The sequence below is a fragment of the Vipera ursinii genome (genome assembly GCF_947247035.1).
Source record: "Vipera ursinii genome assembly, chromosome: 2".
Lineage (NCBI taxonomy): Eukaryota > Metazoa > Chordata > Lepidosauria > Squamata > Viperidae > Vipera > Vipera ursinii.
This window is the reverse complement of record NC_139513.1, coordinates 173,888,386-173,912,360: the sequence shown is the minus strand read 5'-3', so window position 1 is coordinate 173,912,360 and position 23,975 is coordinate 173,888,386. Positions and strand designations below refer to the sequence as shown.

The following is a 23,975-nucleotide window of genomic DNA, read 5'->3' as shown; positions in this document are numbered from 1 at the left end:
AACAGGAATCCTATCATGCATAGAGAAAGTTGCTTGTATATGATATTAGTTGTGATCCAGCAGGAGTGTGCCAATTACTCAGGAGATTCCAGAAATTAAATTTCTTTCCCCAGTGCCCTTGCTTTCAAAGGAATGGGCTTTTAAGTGCTTATTTACCAGGGTTTGCGTTTGATTTGATTTTGATTACAAATGAGGACTTGTCATTCTGATCAAGAACTATTAAATTGATGCCAGTGACGTAGGTGATACTTTAATTCATATATTCGCCTTTACCTTGATACAAGCAAAGTTTCTGCTGCCAAAGTGAAAGCAGAAGTTCATGCTCACTTGGTCAGATGGCCAAATGAAATATTTCCTCTTCTTCGTGAGTCACATCAGATGCTAAACATAGTGGCACTAAGCATTTTGCTTTCAAGTGGCTTTCAGGATATATAAACTTATGTAATAACTTCTGCCCCCGTAAATATGCACAAAAACACCGTGTAGTCCAAGGTCTTTCCCACACTTACAACATGGTCTTCTTATCATGTTTTTCCGTCTCCTGTGTGATTATCTCCATACAATCTCAACCATCCACTTCTTGTAGCCCAAAACAAGAGACATTTGGGCTATGGAACTCAGGAAATGGACTATGATTCACAAAACATGATGAGATAATAAACATTTTGTTTTTAAAGATCTGCATAAAAATCCTCTTCTTTTGTAATTTAAACAACTGAAAATGTGTTTTTTTTAAATAAAGGAGAGTCTGAATTAGAGTTTAAGAAGACAAAGATGGAATATGTTCACAATGTCTATTGATGCTTTGCCTGAGAAACTGGGAGGGGCAGTTTCCATGAGACATACAAGTCCTTTTTACTCTGTTTACATAAGAAGTAGGAGGGGAGTAATCACCAGGGAAGAAAGCTTCTTCCTAGCCCTGTCACTTGCTTCAGTAACCATGAACATAGCTATAAACCTAAGGCCCCTTAGGCCATCTTAGATTGAGGACCATGTATTATGGAAACATTAAAAAGTAGTAACTATTCAGTGTGTGTGTCAGAAACCGGCCAATGAAAATGAAAGTGGTCTGCTGAGGTGCCAATGGTGGTATAGTCATCTCCTTGGGCCCTGGAATTTGCCCAAGTATGCCAGGTTCGGGTGCTATAATCATGCATGATGCTGTGTCCAATGTCCATTGTTTCTTGTAGTCCTTCCAGTGATGCTTCTAACTATTGCCAGTGACATTATCACCATATTGCAAATAGTGGAAGGGGAGACTAAGTTGAATGATGGTCTTAAATTCCTTAGTGAGTTCATAGCAGAAACAAAATTTGTACTGAGGAAAGTCTTGGATGGTCTAACTAGGCATGACTCTAACCTACCAACCCTTTAAATCTCATGTTATTCCTTTCTCTCTCTGTTCCAGGTAATAGCAATTGTTCAATTCAATTCAGGCTACTGTGGTCATACATTATAAAATCTAAGACTGAATTAAAATACATTTGTAAAACAACTTTAACTATAAGTCAAGGAGAATAGGCCAGTCCATCATTCCTCCCCCCCAAAAAATAGCCCAAACTCTAAACTAGGGCTTTTCAACCAGTGGTACGCGTACCAATGGTGATACGTGAGCACCTGGCTGGTGGTACGCGGTGAGTGTCTCAGTCACCTTCCTTCCCCCACCCCCCGCTCCGCTCCTTCCCAGCTCACTTGCTTGTGGAAAACATGCCGCTTGGCAGCGGCCTGCAGGAATTCTACATAGGGCGCACGAAGAGCACAGGCACAGAGCGAGCCCCTGCCCTCCCCAGGGTCTCATTGTGCAGCAACCAGATTGACTTCTTCTCGTGCACGTGGGCAAGCATGATTTGTGTCGCCCTTCCCCCACTCTTCTTACTTCACAAGTAAGCGCGAGCCTGAAGGAGACAGAGCCATCCACTCCCTCGGCAGGTAGGTGTTTGAGACTGCTCGCGTTGTGGCTCTGAGCGCCAACCTCACAACTGCCCCTCCTTCTTTTCCCCATTCTCTCTCTCTCTCTCTCTCTCTCTCTCTCTCTCTCTCTCTCTCTCTCTCTCTCTCTCTCTCTCTCTCTCTCTCTCTGTTGCAGCCTCACTCTCTTCCATCTTCTTTTCCTCTCTCCCCCCCCATGAGATTGCGATACCCCTCATGGCCCTCATGTTGCCTCCCGGGACTTGAGACTCTTTTTGACACCTTGCTGGGCAACTGGTGGTACTTGGATATTGCCTTATCCTAAAAGTAGTACAATGGGTGAAAAGGGTGAAAAGCCCTGCTCTAAACAACTGCATTTCAAGTCTTCTTTGTGAAAACAAAATCCACCTCTCCCCCAAATCTTCTGAAAGTAAGTTTGTTTCAGCGTTGATCTTTGCCATCCCATTCCAAACTCCTGTCTTAGCCGTGGCAAACGAGATGAGCTTGTGAGGGTTGGTCTGGCCCCTCTTCCAAATACCTCTTCCATCATCTCAACAGGAATCTCTCAGAGTTTGGTTCAAGGTCAAATAGTTTCATTTCAAATCCTCCATGCTGGAGATTTTACAGGGGTTTTTTTTTGTGTTGTTTGTGACTTAAGAATCTGTAGAATGGGGCCCTTCATCTCCAAAGCCTCTGGGAGGAAAATTTCCAGCAGAAACAATTGTCTGCAACAAAGGCTCCTATGGGCTGCTCTCAGCTGGGACTTTTCATGGTTGCTACAGCAGTTGGCATCTTTCCTTGCTATTTCCCCTCCCCTCCCCCATTCATTAAACATTGTGGGCCACTGTGAATCACGTTCAGCACCTTTGAATTTTTTTTCTCTGGGATTTTTTTCTGAGCAGTAGAAAAGCAAATCTTGCTTTCCATCTGTTTCTGCACTTCAAGGATTGTTTATAGTTCAATAGTTTGGGGAAGTCCGGGGGAAAATGAAGTGAATCTCAAAGGGAGTAAGCAGTCAGCTAAGGGCAGATTTTGAATAGCAAAACACTGCCTTTTAAGAGGCGCATATTTCGGCTGTATAAAGTAGAACATTTGAGGGTGGGAATTGGAATATAAGTCTCACTCCAAATGTCTAAATATGGCATTAGGCTAAAAGCCAGCAGTCAGAAGAAATTAACATTTGTAATCAGATAGATGTAATTTCATAGGTAATAGAGCAGGGGTGTAAAACTCAGTTTCATTGAGGGCCGCATCAGCATTGCAGTTGCCCTCAGGGGGCCGGGTGAGTATGGCCTGGGTGGGCGTGGCCTACTGGGTGGGCGTGGCTAAAGTGTGTATGGCCTACTGGGTGGGCATGGCCAGCTCTACATCGTTGGCATCAAGGGTGCCTATAGGGGCCTGGGCAGGAGTGGGACAGATCTGAGGGTCTCTGGCAGAAGGAGGGTCTCTGGGCCAGGGCCAAGGCAGTGGGGGCCGTTCCCTCACTGTTTCCAGGATGGCTTCACGGGCCACATGAAACCACTTCGTGGGCCGGATCCGGCCCCCGGGCCTTGTGTTTGACATGTCTGTAATAGAGATGGATGGATGGATGGATGGATGGATGGATGGATGGATGGATGAATGTTCAGGGTACCAGGGTATCAACAATATCACTATGTATCCTCCCCAGTTAAAATATTTTTAATATTGTTAAAGTTTAAAAATATTAAGAATGCATGTACAGGTAGTCCTCGACTTACAGCAGTTCATTTAGTGACCATTCAAAGTTACCACGGCACTGAAAAAAGTGACAAACGACCATTTTTCATACGACTGTTGCAGCATCCTCATGGTCACATGATCAAAATTCAGACGCTTGACAAATGACTCATATTTATGACAGTGGCAGTGTCCTGGAGTCATGGGATCACCTTTTGAGACATTCTGACAAGCAAAGTCAGTGGGGAAGCCAGATTCACTTAACAACCATATTATTAACTTAACATTGGCAGTGACCCACTTAACAACTGTAGCAAGAAAGGATGTAAAAAGTTCACTTAACAACTGTCTGACAGCCAGGGCTTTTTTTCTCATAGAACGCTCAGAATGGAGTTCCGGCACCTTTTTGGGATGGAACCTTGTAGGGTAGGCAAGGCGGGTTGTATGACACGTGTGAGTTCCGGCACCTTTTTCTTTTACAAAAAAAAGCACTGCTGACAGCCACAGAAATGTTGGGCTCAGTTGTGGTTATAAGGCAAGACTACCTATATTACCTGAGGGACGCGGTGGCTCAGTGGGTTAGGACGCTGAGCTTGTCGATCAGAAGGTCGGCACTTTGGCGGGTCGAATCCCGAGTGCCGCGTAGCAGAGTGAGCGCCTGTTACTCGTCCCAGCTTCTGCCAACCTAGCAGTTCGAAAGCACGTAAAAATGCAAGTAGAAAAATAGGGACCACTCCGGTGGGAAGGTAACAGCGTTCCGTGCGCCTCTGGCATCTAGTCATGCCGGCCACATGACCACGGAGACGTCCTCAGACAAGCGCTGGCTCTTCGGCTTTGAAACAGAGATGAGCACCGGCCCCTAGAGTCAGAAACGAGTAGCACGCATGTGCGGGGGAACCTTTACCTTTACCTATATTACATTTGTCTTTTCTGAGCCCCCCTCTGTCTCTGGCTGAAATGATGAATGGTGCTGTCCTTGCAAATTCAATGTGGAACAATGGAAGGAAAGTGTATGATGGATTATCCTGACTTCACCTTTCCAAGCAGCAAAGTGCCTCTTGTTCTTCTGGAGAGCCTTCTCCCGCCTGACAGGCCAGCTGTTTTGCACTTAAAGCCACCATAAGTGAACATGTAGATAATAACCTCAGCAAAAAATTGGATCAGGAGAAGAGGATGTTTTAAAACTAGAATAGCTAGAGATGCCTTTTAGTCACCTCTGGGGAGCTGTGGGATGGAGCTATGACAAAAGCAACTTTGTGACAATGTGTCATTTAAAAAATTGAATTTGAATTTGAATTTTATTGAATTTATATACTGCCCTTTCCCGTAGGACTCAGGGCGGTTGGTTTACAGGGCATATAAAACATCAATACAAAAATTAAGAGCAATTAAAAAAGATTAAACTAAATCCCTGAAAAAAATATAAAACATATAAAACCCCAGTTAAAATCCCAATTAAATTATTAGAGGGCAGTATAATAAACTGTGGGCACATGCTAAAGTTAGCTACAAGCTGAGACAAATCACTCAACAGAACAATCTAAGCCAATTTCTACGGAGCTTGGGAATAGTTTTATGGTAATGGCAACCAGTGTTCTAAGTTGTTGCAATAGTCATCTCATGTGCTCTTGATGACTTGCTGGTGATCTTTAATCTAGGGCAGACATGTCAAACACAAGGCCCAGGGGCCAGATCTGGCCCGCGAAGTGGTTTCATGCGGACCGGGAAACCATCCTGGAAACAGTGAGGGAACGGCCCCCACTGCCTTGGCCCTGGCCCAGAGACCCTCCTTCTGCCAGAGACCCTCAGATCTGTCCCACTCCGGCCCAGGCCCCCATAGGCACCCTTGATGCCAACGATGTAGAGCTGGCCACGCCCACCCAGTAGGCCATACGCACTCTAGCCACACCCACCCAGTAGGCCACGCCCACCCTGGCCATACCCACCCGGCCTCCTGAGGGTAACCGCAATGCTGATGCAGCCCCCATTGAAATTGAGTTTGACACCCCTGATCTAGGGTCATGAATGCAACCAAAGCAGTATTACGTTTGCAACCTAAAAAGTTTCTAGTTTTCATTATATCTTATAAATAATTATATCAACCTGGGAAGAAGAAATAAGAGATGGAGCTATGCCAATTTCTCATCGGGTGCAATCTACTTTCTGACCCTGGATTGGATGCAGCCATGTATTCTTCTGGGCAAGTCTGTATTACGTGAAGCCAGCTTGCAAACAAAACAGTGTAGAATCTTAAAAGTGCCAAATGGGATGGAATGTAGAATGCTACTTGGGGAATTCTGGGAGCTGAAGTCCACACGTCTTAAAATTGCTAAGTTGAAAAACATTATTCTATGGTATTTGAAATAGAGCCCAGTGCAGTTGCAAAATATATGTGCGTTAATTAAAAAAAACATACTAAGGGATATAAAAAGTGAAGATATTTACAGGTGTATTCATGAAAATATGGCCAACAAAATAAATATCAGGAAATTGTTAATGAAGAATGTGTAGTGCATACTGCATATAACATATGCACTATGTATATTAACATAGCAAACAAAAACAAACATCTGTTTTAAAGGAAACTAAACTTTTTTTAAAAAAATAATCTCGTATTTGTAAGAGGGCTAATCCAAACTTATAAAAATGAAGAACTTATAGAAAGCGAACCTGGAAGATCCACAGTGTAAAGAAAAACTGAGAGAAACCAAAATAGACAGATTTCACAGATTAACAGAGTTGGAAGGGACCTTGGAGGTCTTCTAGTCCAACCCCCTGCTCAAGCAGCAGACCCTATGGCTGCCCTATACCATCTCAGACAAGTGACTGCCCAGTCTCTTCTTAAAAGCCTCCAGTGGTGGAGCACCCACAACTTCTGAAGGCAAGCCATTCCACTGGTTAATTTTTTCTCACTGCTAGGAAATTTCTCCTTAATTCTACCTTGCTTCTCTCATTGATTAGTTTCCACCCATTGTTCCTTATCTTGCCTTCAGCTGCTTTGGAGAACCCCTCATCTTTGTGGCAGCTCCTCAAGTATTGGAACACTGCTATCATGTCACCCCTAGTCCTTCTTTTCACTAGACTAGACAGTGAATCCTGCAACCGTTCTTTATATGCTTTAGCCTCCGCCTCCCTAATCAGCTTTGTTGCTCTTTTCTGCACTCTTTCCAGAGTCTCAGCATCTTTTTTATATTGCGGCGATCAATTCCTTGTCAATTCCTCATAGACAGGTAAGTGAAGGTATTCCCATTTTGTGCTGTGACAAATGACCAGGCATCGGATAGAGAAAACAAATGGTCAATTGGCGCCGCTGGCAATATTTATTGCCATTTCAGAGTCAATATTTGGTAACTACCAAAAATACCAACAGCCACTTTCCTTCTCTTTCACATACAGATTTTCTCATTCAGATTGAGTATGTATACGTTGAACCAGTCTTGTGAATGCTTACATATATATGTCTATGGAGATTCACAGCCATCCATGGACTATTCCGAAGGACGACCAGGAGACAGTAGGCACGGTCAACTTGTTTTATTTGGGCAGAGGTCCCGGGCGAGGCACCGCCGGGAATCCCCGCTATTTATAGGGAACAGTAACACCAATAACTTTAACAGAACCAATGAACTGGCGGGGTTCTCCCACCACGCGACGGCGTCCAATCAGAAGATACCGGCTGAGGCAGCCTCGGCTGACAGCGGGTTGTTGCCGGGGCCAGCTGGCGGCTTTTGACAGCTCCGGCTGGTCTGCGCATGCGCAGCCCGACTGGTTTGACAGCTGTCAGTGCACTGCGCCTGCTTGTCAGTTTGACAGCTGTCAGAATCGGCCGGTTTAACAGCTGTCAGTGTACTGCGCTTGCGCGGCAGTTTGACAGCTGTCAGAATCGGCCGCTTGCCACGTCAGTGGGGGGGGGAAAACCGTGGCAGCCTTATGACGACGGCTGCCGGGATTCCCTCATGAATGTGAGGGGAATATATTATTTAACTTTAAATACATAACAATCCAGGTCATGGTTGTCCCAAAGCTGCTTTTTCAAGAGGCAACTGGACTTTTTTGTTTTTCTTTGAAAATGTTTTGCTTCTCATCCAAGAAGCTTCTTCAGCTATGACTGGATGGTGGGGAATGGAAGGATTTATTCCTTGCAGACAGCTGGTCATTTGCATTCTTTTAGACAGTCATTGAGGCCACTTGGCAGTCCACACCCATTTGCACCACTAGGGTGACCTTGAGGACACAGATAAACCTCCAAGTGGCCTCAACAACTCTCTAAAAGAATGCAAATGACCGTCTGCAAAGAATATAAATCCTTCCTTTCCCCACCATGCAGTCAGAACTGAAGAAGCTTCTTGTATGAAAAGCGAAACATCTTCAAAGAAAAACAAGAAAGTCCAGTTGCCTCCTGAAAAAGCACCTTGGGACTTACATTTACATATGCTCTGTGGCCACTCATGGTGTCCTTATGCAGCACCAACTCATTTTTAATGAATTTTTCATACTATTTTCACATGATTTCAAACCATGCTATGGATTTTGTCCCATGACTTATATCCCTACTTCTTCTCCAGAAATTCAAGAGGATACAGGGATTTCCTTTTATTTGATCCCCAAACATCTGGGTGAGGTAAGTTGCTCTGACAGGATAGGACTGGCTCAAAGCCACTAGTGAGCTTCTGTGGCTGAGGGAAGACTTCAACCTGTATCTCCCCATCACTTTACCTACCACTGTACCTCACATTGGAATTCCAAAATGCCTGGACCATTTCCTTACTTCCCCCAATCACATCTTGGTTAGCAGATGTGGAAATGAGTTTGATAATATGATTTGCTACTTCCTAGCCCATTCCTGTTTGCCCAGGTAAACATGGCAATAACTGAATCATTGAGGGATTCTTTTTTTTTCTTTCTCTTTTTTTTTGCCTCTGTGAGTAGCTACTCATTGGTCAGAAAAATGAGAGACCAATCCTAGCAAAACAACAGAAAGTCTAGAGAGATGGCTTTTGTCCCTTATTCCTGACATTTGCCCTCTTCCTTGTTGCCTTTGCTTGGCTGACTCCCTGCACCAGATGAAACCAATTCAAGATATGCAGTTGACATCCTTCCTTTTAGAGACATACTGGTATTTCCTGTGACATTATAAGGAAGTGAAAGTTGAACTTTAAAGGGTCAAGGTAGGAAGAGTATTAATGCCTTTGAACTTTGGTGTTGGAGAACACTCCTGAGAATATTGTGCACAGCCAAGAAAACAAACTGATGGATCATTGAACAAATCAACCCAGAGTTCTCCCTTGAAGCAAAAATGACCAGGCTCAAATTATCTCTGAAAAAGGCTCTAAAGCTGGAAAAGGTGGAAGGAAAGATAAAAAGAGAAAGACCAGCAGCAAGTAGGGTGGACTCAGTTTTATTGGTGATGAGTGCCCTATTGCGAGACTTGAGAGAATAGGTTAGGGATTGATGATCATAAAGAAAATATCTCTATGTGGTTTCAAGGAGTCAAAAACAAGATGGCACATAATCTATCAATCATTGGGAAATGTAAAATGGTGATGAATAGTCCCCTGCCAGACATTAATCGTGGCAGTTCTAGGAGCAGACCAAAGATGCTGCATGGTGAAGCTAGACCTCCCTGCATTATAATTTCTGCTCCTGTTACCACCTAATTCAATAGAGCAGGGGTGTCAAACTCAATTTCATTGAGGGCTGCATCAGCATTGCGGTTACCCTTGAGGGGCCGGGTGGATGTGGCCAGGGTGGGCGTGGCCTACTGGTTGGGCGTGGCTGGAGTGTGTGTGACCTACTGGGTGGGCATGGCCAGCTCTACATTGTTCACGTCAATGGTGCCTATGGGGGCCTGGGCAGGAGTGGGACAAATCTGAGGGTCTCTGGCAGAAGGAGATGGGACTAGGGCAAGTGCCGAGGCATGGTCCACTGGAGGAGCCTCACTGTTCCTCTCAGGCCATGCGGGGGGGAGGCTGGACGGTGATGTGGAGGTCAAATGCCCAGCCTAGCCCTCAACCACCCGCAGCACTAAGCCCATCCCCAAGGGGGTGCCCAGCTGCTGTGCTTGCTCTCCTTAGCCAGGTTGCTCATGATGGGTATGAGGGCAACGTCAAGAGGGAGGCCCAGTTCCTCTCCATGTGAGGAGACCTGGTTTTGTTTCCAAAGCTTCCTTAGCAATAGGATGGGAGACCACCCAGGTTAGGCCAGGAGGAGGGGGCAAGGGGATGGTGAAAGGGCAGCAGGGAAGGACTAAGGCAGGATTTCCCTCAGACCCTCCCTCTCCTTCCTTCCTTCCTTCCTTCCTTCCTTCCTTCCTTCCTTCCTTCCTAAGAACAGAGTGATGGGAAAATATTTGAGATGAGGGAGGGAGAAAAACAGGCAAGAAATGCAGCTGGAGAAGTGTCATCCTTCATGAGGAATGAAGAAATGTACCATCGCCTGGAAGTGGCCAGCACATGGCCTTCTCCTCACAGCGCCAAGAGGCTGAGCCGGGTGGCACAAATCTGAAGAGAAGCACAGCGCTGCCCAGCCCCTAGCCTGCCTGAAGTAGGCAGGGCCATGCGCTGGCCACTTCCAGGCGATGGTGCATTTCTTCATTCCTCACAAAGGGTGATACCTCCCTAGCGTGCACCCAGGGGTGGGGCCGATGCGGCAGGGGCCAGTCCCTCACTGTTTCCAGATGGCCTTGTGGAGCTAAGACTGAATGTATTTCAGCATAGATGACCACCTCAAAATTGTACATTGGCTCCTGGCCACCCTGGGCCAGAGTCAAGGCAGTGGGGCCGTTCCCTCACTGTTTCCAGGATGGCTTCGCAGGCCACATGAAACCACTTCGCGGGCCAGATCTGGCCCCCGGGCCCTGTGTTTGACATGTCTGCAATACAGGATGGAATCTTGTCTCCTTAGGCCTAGTATGGAAATCTGTGTTCTCCAAGTATTGACTATATTTGCTTGCTGGGTGGGGGGTTTTGCTGGCCATTATAACTTAGCAACATCTGGTTGCACAATTCCAGCCTAAGCTAATGCTAGCTCAGAAGATGCCCAGGGCTACATATTTTCTAGCATTCTGCTCTGATGCATTTCCAGGAATGTCCTCACTAAACTATGATTCTAAAAGGTATGCAGAATTTCTTTCAAAGAGCTGGAAAAACTGCATGATGACTCAGACCAAAGGGGAAAGGAAACAGATTTATTTTATAGTTAAGATGTACTGTGTTTTACTCTCAGATTTTGTTGACAAGTTACTGATCATTTGCTGCTTGGGGTATTTGATTCTGATGGCTGCTTTAGGGAGCTCTGGAAATTGCTGTCTGTGAAAAAGAACCTCTGGAAAGATCTGTAACACCCCTCACTGTGTTTTTGTTCAAAAAAAATCCTTGCAATGTTGATCAGATATAATTCATAACTGTTCTTATCCTTTATCTCTTATCAAAAGGTACAATCCCTTTAAGATGCCTAGGAAATGGATTTACCCAGTAAGCTGGGAATAATTTGACCCTGTTGGAGCTGATGGAGTAGACAGGGTTCTTGGAAATGTAAATGTGGCCACTGTGAATTAGATAAGTATATTCCCCTCCTGGTTGGTCAAGGCTGCCTGAGGATTGATGTGGATGGCTTCTAGTGATGGGTAATTCATCATTGGGGGGGTGTCTTCCCAGCACCATTCAAAGAGGCACTAGTGCACCCATCCTGAAGAGGCTATTGCTAGGTCCCACCATTCAGGATTACTTTCATCTACTCTTCCATCTCTCCCTTTTAGTGAAGGTGGTGGAGAAGGCGATTGCCTTTCAGTTCCAGCTGATCTTGAATGAGATAGATCATCTGAACCCCTACAAGCCTGGATATGGGACTAGACCTGCTTTTGGATGACCTCTGGTGAGAGTGGGATAGGGGTAGTTCATCCACCCTGGCTCTTCTTGACTTCCTACAGCCCTTCAAAACCATCAGAAATGGTTTATTTTAGGATCAGATCAAGGAGTTGGGTGTGGATGGCATAATCTTATGCTGGTTTACCTGCTTTCTCCAGTCATGTTGATAGGGTATAAGAGGTCCAGCCTGCAGCCCCTGCTTTGTGGCATGCCATAGGGTTTGATACTTTCTCCGTTCCTTTTTAACATTACATGAAGCTACTGGTAAGATCACTACAGGATGAGGTATCATCAGTATGCAGATGATACCCAGATATACATCTCTGTCCTGGGTGAAGTAAGCAACACTATGGTTGTCCTCTCATGGGGACCTAGATGGGGGACAATAGACTTCAACTGAACCTCCAAAGTAGCTATGGAATGAGGCTTCTCTGGGGTATCTGGGAGAGTACTATTGTTGGTCTTGGATGGGGTTGCACTGCCCCAGATGGATTCAATGCATAATGTGGGGGTCCTCCTGGACTCATGACTCCTTCTCGAGGGGTAAGTGGTAGTCAAGGCTAGGAGGACCTTTACTCCACTTCAGGTATACACCATTTATGCCCTCCCTAGTTTGGGAAGCCCTCTTTTCAGTCACTCATGCCCTGGTCATCTCAGGGATGGATTACCTGGAGCTGCCTTTGAAGAGTATCTGGTGATTGGTCAGATTTTTGCAGCCTAGATCTGATAACCTTACCCTAAGAGAAATAGCAATACACACATGAAAAAGGTTGATTTTCCCCAAGCTAGAATTCTCTCCTCCCTTGCCTATATATCTGAATAGTATCTGTATATTTATTCCACAATTAAAGAAAAAGACCTTGTAATGATCTCATATTTCCCTTGCTTCACTGGATTGCAAACTATGATCTGGTAGCAAATTCATACCTGGCATGTCAAGGTTTGTTCTTAATTGCTAGTTGTGTTAAATGAGCTATTGGCATGCTACGTATAAGGACTTGGAGCCTGACTATTAATTCTGATTACCCTGCCTGTTTCTAAAGGTCACAGAGCAGAAAAAGGAAGCTTGATCAGTGCTAATACTCTCCTTATGGCGCCTTTCAGAAATTCAGCATTTCCCTTTCCTCCAAATATATCTGCGATGGAGAATACACCCATCTTGGAAATGCCCACCCTCGGCCCTATTGCCCAGGGCACCAGTAAATTCTCTGTCCCTGACCCACCTCTCCTTCAAACACTAAACTATAAATAATTACAGCAATATAAAGCACTATTAAGTTCTCAAGAAGAGGAGGTGAAGCACACATTGGGCAAAAATTCTGAAGAGGGTTCAAGGTTAGGCTCAGTGCTAGGGATTATTGGGAATGGTCTTGAAAATAAATTTTCCAATTTTAAAATCTTTATTCAAATCTGGAAACAAGCTTAAGTACTCAAAGTGTATTAGCTTAAGTACTCAAAATATATTTCTGGGCTCAAAATTCTTTTTTTTTATAGTGTTTCTCACACAAAACCCTCAGTTCTTGTTTTTTTTTACCACTTTTTTTTCTTCTCTCAGAAATGTATTGAATTAGTTCCATAATACTTTTTGGCTGGTGGTGCTAGAAGCCATCCCCTCTGTATGTGTATGAGAGAGAATGTGTGTGTGTGTTTTTGTGTGAGTTGTGAATGTGAGTTTGTGAGTTTGTACACACACACACACACACACAGGCCTTTTCCCTGAAGTCCAGTTGATCTATCTCCAGCAAATAAGCAAAAGAAAATCTGCTTCTTTGAAATCTGCCATCTACTAAGATCTACCTATATTGTGTAGTTATTACAAGTGTAGGAAGACAGCACACACAAATACAGACCCTGAGAAAGAAATATTTGGGGGGGATATTAAAAGCAGAATATTATATTTCCCAGAGGAAGACAGTAATGGAGAAAGAAAATCTTAAAAGACAGAAACCAGCCCCCAGAAACCAGCCCCAGCCCCTCTCCCCCAGGCAGAGGCCAGCTCTGTAGAAATGCAGATTTGATCATCCTATTCAGAAAGGTTGGGGGCAGGAAGGCTGGAGCTGAGGGGATTAGAAAAACAAAGAGTCCAAGGACAGGAAACATGACCTTTAGGACATAATAGGATTAACCGCTACCACCATCAAAATACCAAAAGGACATGCTCAAAAGCTGAGGTCAAAGTTCATGCCATAGAAACAGGAAACAACCTCAAAAACAAAAGCCTAAGAAGGTATAAAGGTAAAGGTAAAGGTTCCCCCGCACATGCGTGCTAGTCGTTTCCGACTCTAGGGGCCGGTGCTCATCTCCGTTTCAAAGCTGAAGAGCCAGCGCTTGTCTGAGGACGTCTCCGTGGTCATGTGGCCAGCATGACTAGACGTCAAAGGCGCACGGAACGCTGTTACCTTCCCACCGCAGTGGTCCCTATTTTTCTACTTGCATTTTTTACGTGCTTTCAAACTGCTAGGTTGGCAGAAGCTGGGACAAGTAACAGGCGCTCACTCTGCTATGCGGCACTCGGGATTCGACCCGCCAAACTGTCAACCTTCTGATCGACAGGCTCAGCATCCTAACCCACTGAGCCACCGTGTCCCTTTCTAAGAAGGTATAAAAACCCACAAATCCTGGCTATATGTGGTCAGCTGCTCCAGAGCTACATGTCTTGTGGCTCTGCTCTTCAATAAACCACAACCTTCTTTCTAAAGCAGTCTCCATTTTGTTTATTCTCCACTTGGATTGGACCCTGATGAAGATTTTTCAGTAGCTGGGATTTTTTGTGATAGGTACAACTACATGTCTTCAAAGGGCAATTGCTACCTATTACTCAGCTGTACACACTGTGTTTATTTATGGGCATGGCTTCTCTTCTTCTTTTTCCTCCTCCTCCTCCTCCTCCCCCCTTTTCCTTCCTTCCTCCTCCTCCTCCTCCTCCTCCTCCTTCTGTAGAAGTTTTCTCCTCCAGTTCAATATTTTTTTTATCCTCTGCTTTTGTGAAAGTGCACCAAGAAAGACTAATAATGGTATGGCTGTTTGTCATTCTGTGTTACCATAAGTACACATCAAGAACAATCTTTTTTTAAAAAAAATGATTGGCACAAATCTTTTCCTTTCCGGAAAGCTCAGAGTTGTTACATTTCTCTTCTTTTTTTTTCTTCTGTATTTTTTTCACTTTGTAAGCACTTTTTATGTGTAGTACATATTTGCCTTATAATTACCTTTATATTTTGCTTTTTCCCCCTTTTAAGTTTTTTTACAACAATAAAAATAAATTTTAAAAAAGGAGAGCTGAGAGTCCACTTTGCTTTTAATGATATTAAAAGAGGTGCAGCTGCCCCACCCCATAAATTTCCAGGGAATCAGCCATCAAAACAGCCAGCAGTTAAGAAATCCTGTCTGGGAAAACAAACAAATATTTTATTGCAAGTAGAAGTGAAGTTCATCTTCCTGTGTGCTCTGTAGACAGGGACAAGATCTGTATGGAAAATCTTGATGACCAGTTGTGAAAAACAGTCGTGGAAAGGCAGTAGTGGAAAACAAAATAAAACACATACGCTCTCTCTCTCTCTCTCTCTCTCTCTCTCTCTCTCTCTCTCTCTCACACACACACACACACACACTTTAGTGCAGTCCAGTGGTTGTCTGGATTTTTACAGCCTGTTAACCTTTTAGAGATTACAGCTGGAGATCTGCAAGAGCTAAGCATAAGAAAGTCATAATCAGCCAACTACCCCACCCGCCTGTTGAAGAATAAAACAGTTTGTAAAAATGGAATATGAATAGAAAATGACATCAGAAGAATTGAATGGGTTGTGGACAATAATATGCCTTCTTCATGAATGATTCGTGTAAATTGATCCCAGGGGGACCTGGCGTTGTTTAATTCATCTATCACAACATCCATTTACCTGAAGGTTTCCTAATTTGAGATCTTGCTCTTAATGATCTTATAGTAGTTTTTTCCTGCATTCTTTTCCATTCAAATTGAATTATATTTTGTATGAACAACATGATTCAACTAAACAAAGATTGGGTTGTACCTTTTGAGTCTAGATCTGAATCCTCATTCTCTGGGAACTTTCACACAATGATCATTTCCATTCCAAATTTTCAGAATCAAAGCTAACCTATCTCCAAAGGATTGACAAACCGGCAGCCATTCCCATGACTGACACCTCCACCCACATCCATGGTTGGCAGATGAAGCTGTGGGAAAAAGACAGAAAGCAGGTCTGGTCCCAGCACCAGACTCTTGGAATAGCAGCTGAATTTTCCTGCCCTCTCTTCCCAAGAAATGGTCCTCTACAGCTTTGTACCATGGTGTCAACACTATGAGACAGCTGTAATGAGACTGTACCAGTTCCTCAGGAGGACATGTCCACACCTGTCCAGCAGTCTTCCAGAGGATCACTGATATTCACCTTGTTGGTGTGTATCGGTCTTCTGGAAGACTGCTGGACACAATATACAGTAACATGGTCCCTCACAGTTTCAGTACTCCAGAGTCAAAGCTTAAAAGGTTCATGATGGTCTTGGAAATGTATATTTGAAATACATATCTAGATAGCATGTACTTAAAGTACCCTCCTGGAGGGGCAATGGAGATGTGCAAAAAGCCAACCTCTCAGCTCCACTTTTTATATCCTTGGTCAGATTCACTGGGCAGAGAACAATCTGGAGGAATGCCAAGCCTGCTCTTTTAAAGAGATAACTGGACTTTCTTATTTTTTTCTTTGAAGATGTTTTGCTTCTCACCCAAGAAGCTTCTGCACCTCTGACTGGATGGTAGGGAATGGAAGGACTTGCAGACACCTGGTCATTTGCATTGTCTTACAGAGTCATTGAGGCCACTTGGGGGTTTATCTGTGTCCTCAGTGTCACCTGAGTAGTGCAAATGGGTGTGAAGCCCTCTTGGAACTGTTGAAAGGACTGTGTTGTAGACTGGAGATAGATGATGTCGTATTCCCTCCCCCTCTGTTGAGAGAGGGCTGTTCAGTTTTGATATAGATGGCCTCTTTGACCCTTCTTTCAAACCAGCGGTCCTCTATGTCCAAAATGTGGACTTTGCTGTCTTCAAAAGAGTGTTGTCTTTTCAATGCAGATGGACTGTTGGATCTTGTCCTGATGGGTTTGTTCTCCTATGTTGTGCCATGCATTTATGAAGTGGTTGTTTTGTCTTGCCAATGTACAGATCTGCACATGTCTCATTGCATTCTACTGCATATACCACATTGCTCAGTTTGTGTCTGGGTGTTTTATTCTTGGGATGGACAAGATCTTTGGGGTGGACAAGCTTGTGCCTTAGCGTTGTCTTAGTGTTGCAAGAACATCAGAAAAGCTTAAAGGATCTTCAGCCAACACAACATACATGCACACTTTAAACCCAAGAATACACTATTGCAGAAGCTTGTCCAAGGATAACACACCCAAAGATAAAACACTTCAAAGAAAAAACAAGAAAGTCCAGTTGCCTCTTGAAAAAGCACCTTTAGGACAACCATGACCTGGATGACTGAAAATCTCCATAAACATAAATCTGGAGAAATCTACTTTCCTGTTTGTGACCTTGGCTTCACCTTGATGGTTTGAACTCGAGTTGTACCTAAATGGGTACCCTCCTGCAACTGCAGACAAGGGAAAGCACTGTGTTTGTACCCCATCACCAGCTGAAGGGATCAGACCAGAGAGGGGCAACTATGGGCCGTTTATGACCTGTGGATTTCAACTCCCAAAATTCCTGAGCCAGCATGTTTGGCTCAGGAATTCTGAGGGTTGAAATTCACAGGCTGTAAAGGGGCAACAGAGTTGAAGTCGGGAGGTCATAGAGTTGAAGTGATAGAGTTAAAATCCATAGAATGTAAAGGAGTCACAGTTGCCCACCCTGGCTCAGACCATCTATGAGTGTGACTAAAGATATAAAAAGTTGAGCTGAAGAGGAAGACGTTAACTACGAGAGAAAGGCCTTCTTTTGTTCAACAGCCACACACCTTGCACTACTGCTTCACTCCCTTCCAGGACACTGGGCACATTCCATAACAGAGTTTTACTGCCAAGGCCTCTTAAATTCCTGTGTTGGCATGTGTGGAAGAAGGTGTATTATGAGAGAAAGAAAATAAATGCTGCAAAATGTCTTTTTCAACCCATGATTCTCTACCTTCCCAGTGTGGGGAGGGCAGCCTTTAGGTCTGCAGACCACATATTTCCTCAATGAATCTGGGCAAAGCTAAGCAGGACTAGATCTAGTTAAAAATTGAGACCCAGCTTGTTGAAGTAGAATGGGAAAGAAAACCTGGAGTATCATCATAAAAAGAGTAGCTGGTTTGTCCAAGCAAAGATAGGAGTGAATTTTGAGAAGACTGGTTTGAGTGTGTGAACTCTGGCCAGATACCTGTTGGAAAAGTGCCCTTAATAAGCCTAATTTATTATATATGTTGACTTTCCCTTTCCTGGGAGTTTACTGTTATTCATGTGTATTGATTGCTGGGAATGTTGGACTTTCTTCCTGTGAATAAAAAAACTTGTTTGACAACTGAGGTGACTTGTCTGTGGATCTTGGAGATAAGGTAGAGGCACAGCTTTGTGTTGGGCCAGCAAAGCTGGCATGATGTCAGAACTGAGTGAACTCTAAATGGCCTCCATTCTGGTTCAGGAGCAAACGCTGCTGAGAACTGGTATAAATGACTACAGGCATTTCAGTGCTAGTGGATTTAAAGGCAAGTGGATCACAGTGGGGGGAAAATGATTTCTATATACTTTGTTTTTACAGTTTGCTGGTGAAGAAGCAAGGAGATATAGAACACATTTTACTTTATACAGGAGCAGATAAGCAAATACTGCAATACAGTAGTAATGAAAATGTTTTCTGAATGTTTTGTGTTTAAGAAAAAATATATGTCAGAGATATGTGTTTTTATTAGGGCTCATAAAGGATTGATTTATATGTTATGGAATTAAAAAGATCCTATCCAATATATAAATTCAGCTACTTTTTGAATTGCTTATAAAAGACAAGATTCTTTGCAGGGTACATTCAGGTACCCTGAACTAGATGATATAGTGCTCATGATTTGAACTTGTATAGAGTTTATTCAAAGTCTCAGATGCAAATTTTGGGTGCCTCCAGAAATGTAGTACATAATTTGCATGCTAACCTTGGAGTAGGCACTTTATGGCCCATTTTCTAACCTGTAAACCACATATTTCCTTGCTAAATTAACAGTTACCATAGTAATGTTTCAGTAGGAGTAATAGATAGCAGCCCTTATGGGGAAAAAACGTATGCTCCAAGAAATTACTCAGCATTTGGTGCTGTGTTTTTAAATGATACTACAACATAAGCTACACCTTAATAGAGAATGCAGGATGCAGAATTTTAGATCTACTGTGAAGAGTCCATGATTATGCTAAAGACATACTAAGCAGCTCAATTAGTTCCTGTAAAAACACAAAACAAGTGACTGGGGAAGCTACCTATTAAGTTTTCAGGATTATGACATTATTAGTGAAAGCACACAGTATACACACACATAGACATTTAATTTTAAAAATTATTGAAGTTGTGAGAACTTTTATATCAAGATACACTTTATTTCTTACACTGTCTTCATCTTCATCTTTAATAGAATCCACAATGGACTGAAAATCAGTGTCTCTGCTAGATAATTGACAATCAAATTGAAACTAAGTTAATCAAGTGAAAATAGCAAACAGAGGAAAATCTTTTACTCAAACTTCCTTAAACCCACAATTAAGTTACAACATATCAAAGGAGAAGGTCTATAAAGAAATAGAGTTAATTAAAATGGTCTCCCAATGGAACTGCATGTGCACAGGAATAAACATTATAGATGATGCTGATCTGCATGTGTAATACAATGCACAAATTAGGACTAGAACTTTCAGCACTGAGTTTGCAACTAGCATTCAATGCTCTTCTTTATTAAGCTGCCAAGTATAGACCAAGGAGAAGTCAAATATACTGTATGTGGCTGCTTATTACCTTGCCTTTCATTTTACCAGAGAAACTGCTGATGCCTGTGCATTTTCCAAATGCTTTGAAATGCTATCCTTGCTCTAAAAACTGGAATATGCATAGGATGCTTCCAAGAGCGGAACAAAAGCTTTTTCATGGCCAGCTGCAGAAAATAGAAGGGGGACTGCAAAGGGCATTTTAATAATGTTTTTATTTTTCCACATGAAGCTCTTGTGTTCCAGGCAAACTCAGCAGTTTGGCATCTTCAAGAGCTCTCTGTGTGGCCAATTTCTCATTTCCCATTGTTGTTTGTATCAAAAGGTTACTACTTAGCAGGAGAGTCAGAGAATCAAGAGGTTACTACTTAGCAGCCAGCCAAGAAGACAAAAACTTCCAAATTTATGAGGCCTTAGCAGCTTCCTCAAGGAAACATCGGGAGATTATCTGGAAGGTGAAAGGGCTAACTGACATCTTCCACTGTGTTTCAGTTATGATGTCTTAATTCTGCGATATTAACTGTCTTTCTGACCAATTCATAATTTCTGACACAACAGAATTCAACATGAGTGAAATATATTCAGGACCAATTCTAGGCCAAAATTTGGAAGATAGTTGGTGGATTTTGTGAGCATATTGTGGATACTCTCCCAAAATGTCGTTCCAATCACAAAATGGCTTCCTGGAAGGTTATATAACTGCTTGAAAACTTACCAGGATGGTTTCTTGAGCTCTTTCCATCACTGAAGGATATTCTGTGTTGCCTCTTGTCCAACTTCTAGACTATGGATACACGTCCAACAAAGCAGCCAGAGGCAGCCCCCATCATTTTTATCTTCATGAGGCCTATTTGGATTTCAGAGGATTCTTGGAGATGAAGATGATTATGGAAGTGGGTCCTTTGCTTTGCATTTATTAAAAATATCCATATATTTGTCCTTGACAGTGTAATACCTGACAGATTGTAATTTCTAAATGCCAGATGGGACAAGGAGTTTAATGTGTGCCAAAGGAAGTGTCCATGTCACACTGAGGTTCTGGACATCCCATTGAAGACTCCAACTCTAATAAAGAGACCCTTCCTCAACATTTACTGGTATCTGATATTTTCCAGCCCCTTCCCAAAATCACCAAAAATGCTGTTACCAAACTACTGTAGCTACAATTAGGCCAGTGGCCTTCAACCTTTCTGGCTTGGCAAAGGCAGCAGGGTGGGGGTGGGGGGGAGAGGGAATTGTTTTACACACACATGCCGCTTTCACCAATGCAGCTTCACACTTTTCAAATCTCAAAAGCCAAAGAAAATGTGATAGCTAGAATTTGTTGTGGCTGTAGAGGAGATTCAGTACCTCATAAACTGCTTGTTTTACAATTAGTAAAACACAACTGCTTATTTTAGTAAAAGAGTGATTCTTTTTTGCATGGAAGAATTTCCAGACAATTAACAGATAGTCCTTGAATTATGACCACAATTGAGACTAGAATTTCTGATGTTAAGCAAGGAGGTTGTGAAGTGAGTTGTACCCAATTTTATGGTCTTCTTTGTTCTGGTTGTTAAGAAAGTCACTGAATTTATTAAATGAGTCATGCAGCCATTAAGTGAATCCAGCTTCTCCCATTGACTTTGCTTGCAGGAAGCCATCTGGGAAGGTGGTCTTATGACCCTGGCACACTGCAGCCCTCTTAAATGCCAGCCAGTTGTCAAGTGTCTGAATTTTGATCATGTGACTGTGTGGATGCTGCAACAGTCATAAGTGTGCGGACTGATCATAAATAACTTTTTCAGTGCTGCTGTTACTTTGATTGCTATTATTTTGATGCTAAACAAATGGTTATAAGTCAAGAATTACCAGTAAACTACAAATAGTTCTATAGATATTTTTAGTTTCCAATTTAAATGCAAACACTGTAGAAAAAAGTATTCAAAAATAAACACAGAGAACATAGAATAATAAGGTTGCAAGGGACCTTGGAGTCCCTTCTAGTCCAACCCCCTGCCTATGGCAGGAGATCCCTAGACCATGCCACACAAATGGCTGTCTTTTGTTGAAAACTACCACTGATGGAGCATCCACAACTTTTGGAGATAAGCTGTTCCACTGATTATTTGTTCTCATTGTCAAGAAATTTCTCTTTAGTTCTAGGTTGAATCTCTCTTTAATAATCTTCTAACTTTTAATATAATTTTAACTATTTAATAAAATTTAATTATTTGTCCCGCCCTCAAGTGCTTTGGAAAATAAGTTGACTCCTTCTTCTCTGGATAGCCCCTTAAGTACTGGAAGATTGTTATCATATCACCCTTAGTTCTTCTCTTTGTTGGACTAGACATATCTGGTTTCCTAAATTGTTCATCACATGGAGTAGCTTTCAGAACTCTTATAGTCTTTATTTCTTTTCTCTCCATTCTTTCCAGGGTGTCAACACATTTTTGTATCATAGTGGCCAGAATTGGATACAGTTTTCCAAGTATGGTCTCACCAACGCAGTTTGAAGTAGAACTATTATTTCACATAATCTTGAAACTTATCCCTTTGTTGATGCAATCTAGGACTGAATTAGCCTTTTTGGCAGCTGCACCACACTGGTTCATAATTAATTGGTGGTTTAGATCTGTCTTACAATTGCTGCTATTGAGCCAGCTATTGAACCACCTATTCCATATCTGTGATTTGGTTTTTCTTGCCTAAGTGTAGGACCTTACTTTTCCCACCATTGAATTGCATTTTGTTGGATAGGGCACAGTGTTCAAAGTGTCAAGGTCCTTCTGAATCCTAAGTCTATCATCTAAAAGTATTAGCTATTCCCCGCAACTTGGTGTTGTCTGCAAATGTGATGAGTTTCCTTTCTATACCCTCATCTGGATCATTTATAAAGATATTGGGGAGTACTCAGCCTAAGAAAGAACCTTGGGATACCCTCCTTTCCTCTATGTAGATGTGGTTCCGTGGAGGACTACTCACTGAATGCGGTTCACCAGCCAGTTGTGAATCCATCTGATATCTCACATTGTTCTATTTTACAAGAGGCAGGCTGTGGTCTACTGTCAAATGCCTGACTGAAGTCTAAGTAAACTATGTTCACAGGATTTCCCTTATCCACTAATTTAGCACTTTGTCAAAGAAGACAGTGAGGTTTGTCTGGCATGATCTGTTTTGACTAACCCATGCTGGCTTCTATTAATTGCTTTGTTCATTTCTAGATGCTCACAAATGTGGTGCTTCATTATCTTTTCCAGGATCATCTCAGGTATTGATGTCAGGCTGATTGATCTGTAGTTTCCTAGATGCACTTTCCTCCCCCCCCCACCTTTTCTTTTAATAGATTGGAACCACACCAGTTCTTTTCCAGTCCTCTGGTAATCCCCCTGTGCTCCCAGGAGCTCTGAAAGTTTATGTTCAGTGATCCTAAGATCACATCTGCCAACTTCTTCAGAACTTGGGAATGTAATCCATTTGGTCCTGGCAATCTGAACTTGTCTAGAACTTGTCTAAAATGGATAAGTGTCAGCATTTTCTTGCCTATTTTGACTTGCATTCCTAATCTGTCTCCTATGGTGCTGCTTTTGGTAGGCTGGACTATTTTTTCCTTTTGTATGAAGGCAGATGCACAAAAAAAAAAACCGAGTTAAGCATTTCTCCTTTCTCCATGTTATCTCTCATCTCCTTGCCATCTTCTCCTATTATGAACTGATTGTTTCCTTAACTCTTTTCTTGTTTCCTACATGTTGAAGGAAGCTTTATTATTATTTCTGGCATTTGTTGCAAGTCTTAATTCTTTCTGAGCTTTAGCTTTCCGGATTTCATCCTTGCATAATCAGGTTATTTGCTAATATTCTGTTGCTATTATATGTCCCTCTTTCCATTTTTATATGTCCTTTTTTTCCTCTCAGTTTGTTAAGGAGATCTTTTTTACAACCATGCTAAGTAAATGCTGAAAAAACCATGCATGAGAAAATGTTCCAGAAATGGGTTGGGGGGAAAAATCAAAATATCTTTGGTTATTCCTGCCTAAATGTAAAACTTTGCTTTTCTCCACATTAAAACTCATTTTGTTGAATAGGGCCCATTGTTCCTGTTTGTCAAGATCTTTTTGAATCTTGAGCTTGTCTTCTGGGGTGTTGGCTATTCCTGCCAGTTTAGTGTCATCTGCAAATTTGATGAGTTCCCCTTCAAGATATTGAAGAGTACTGGGCCTAAGAACGGAGCCTTTTGGTACCCCACTGCTTACTTCTCTCCATGTGGATGTAATACCATTGAGGACTACTCGTTCAACATTCACCATCATGTGGTGATGTTGTCTATTCCACCTTTTTTAGCTTAAAGGTAAAGGTAAAGGTTCCCCCGCACATGCGTGCTAGTCGTTTCCGACTCTAGGGGCCAGTGCTCATCTCCGTTTCATAGCCGAAGAGCCAGCGCTTGTCCGAGGACGTCTCCGTGGTCATGTGGCCAGCATGACTAGACACCAAAGGCGCACGGAACGCTGTTACCTTCCCACCAGAGTGGTCCCTATTTTTCTACTTGCATTTTTACGTGCTTTCGAAC

The 23,975-nt window shown here is 42.8% G+C and overlaps 1 long non-coding RNA gene across 1 annotated transcript; it reads left to right on the top strand.

Moving 5' to 3' along the window:
- Positions 1 to 18,018: 18,018 nt before the first annotated feature.
- Positions 18,019 to 23,674, top strand: LOC310635093. Its single transcript, XR_014491328.1, has 3 exons — positions 18,019 to 18,175; positions 20,378 to 20,527; positions 23,494 to 23,674. It is a non-coding gene; the product is annotated as an uncharacterized lncRNA (long non-coding RNA).
- Positions 23,675 to 23,975: the final 301 nt, after the last annotated feature.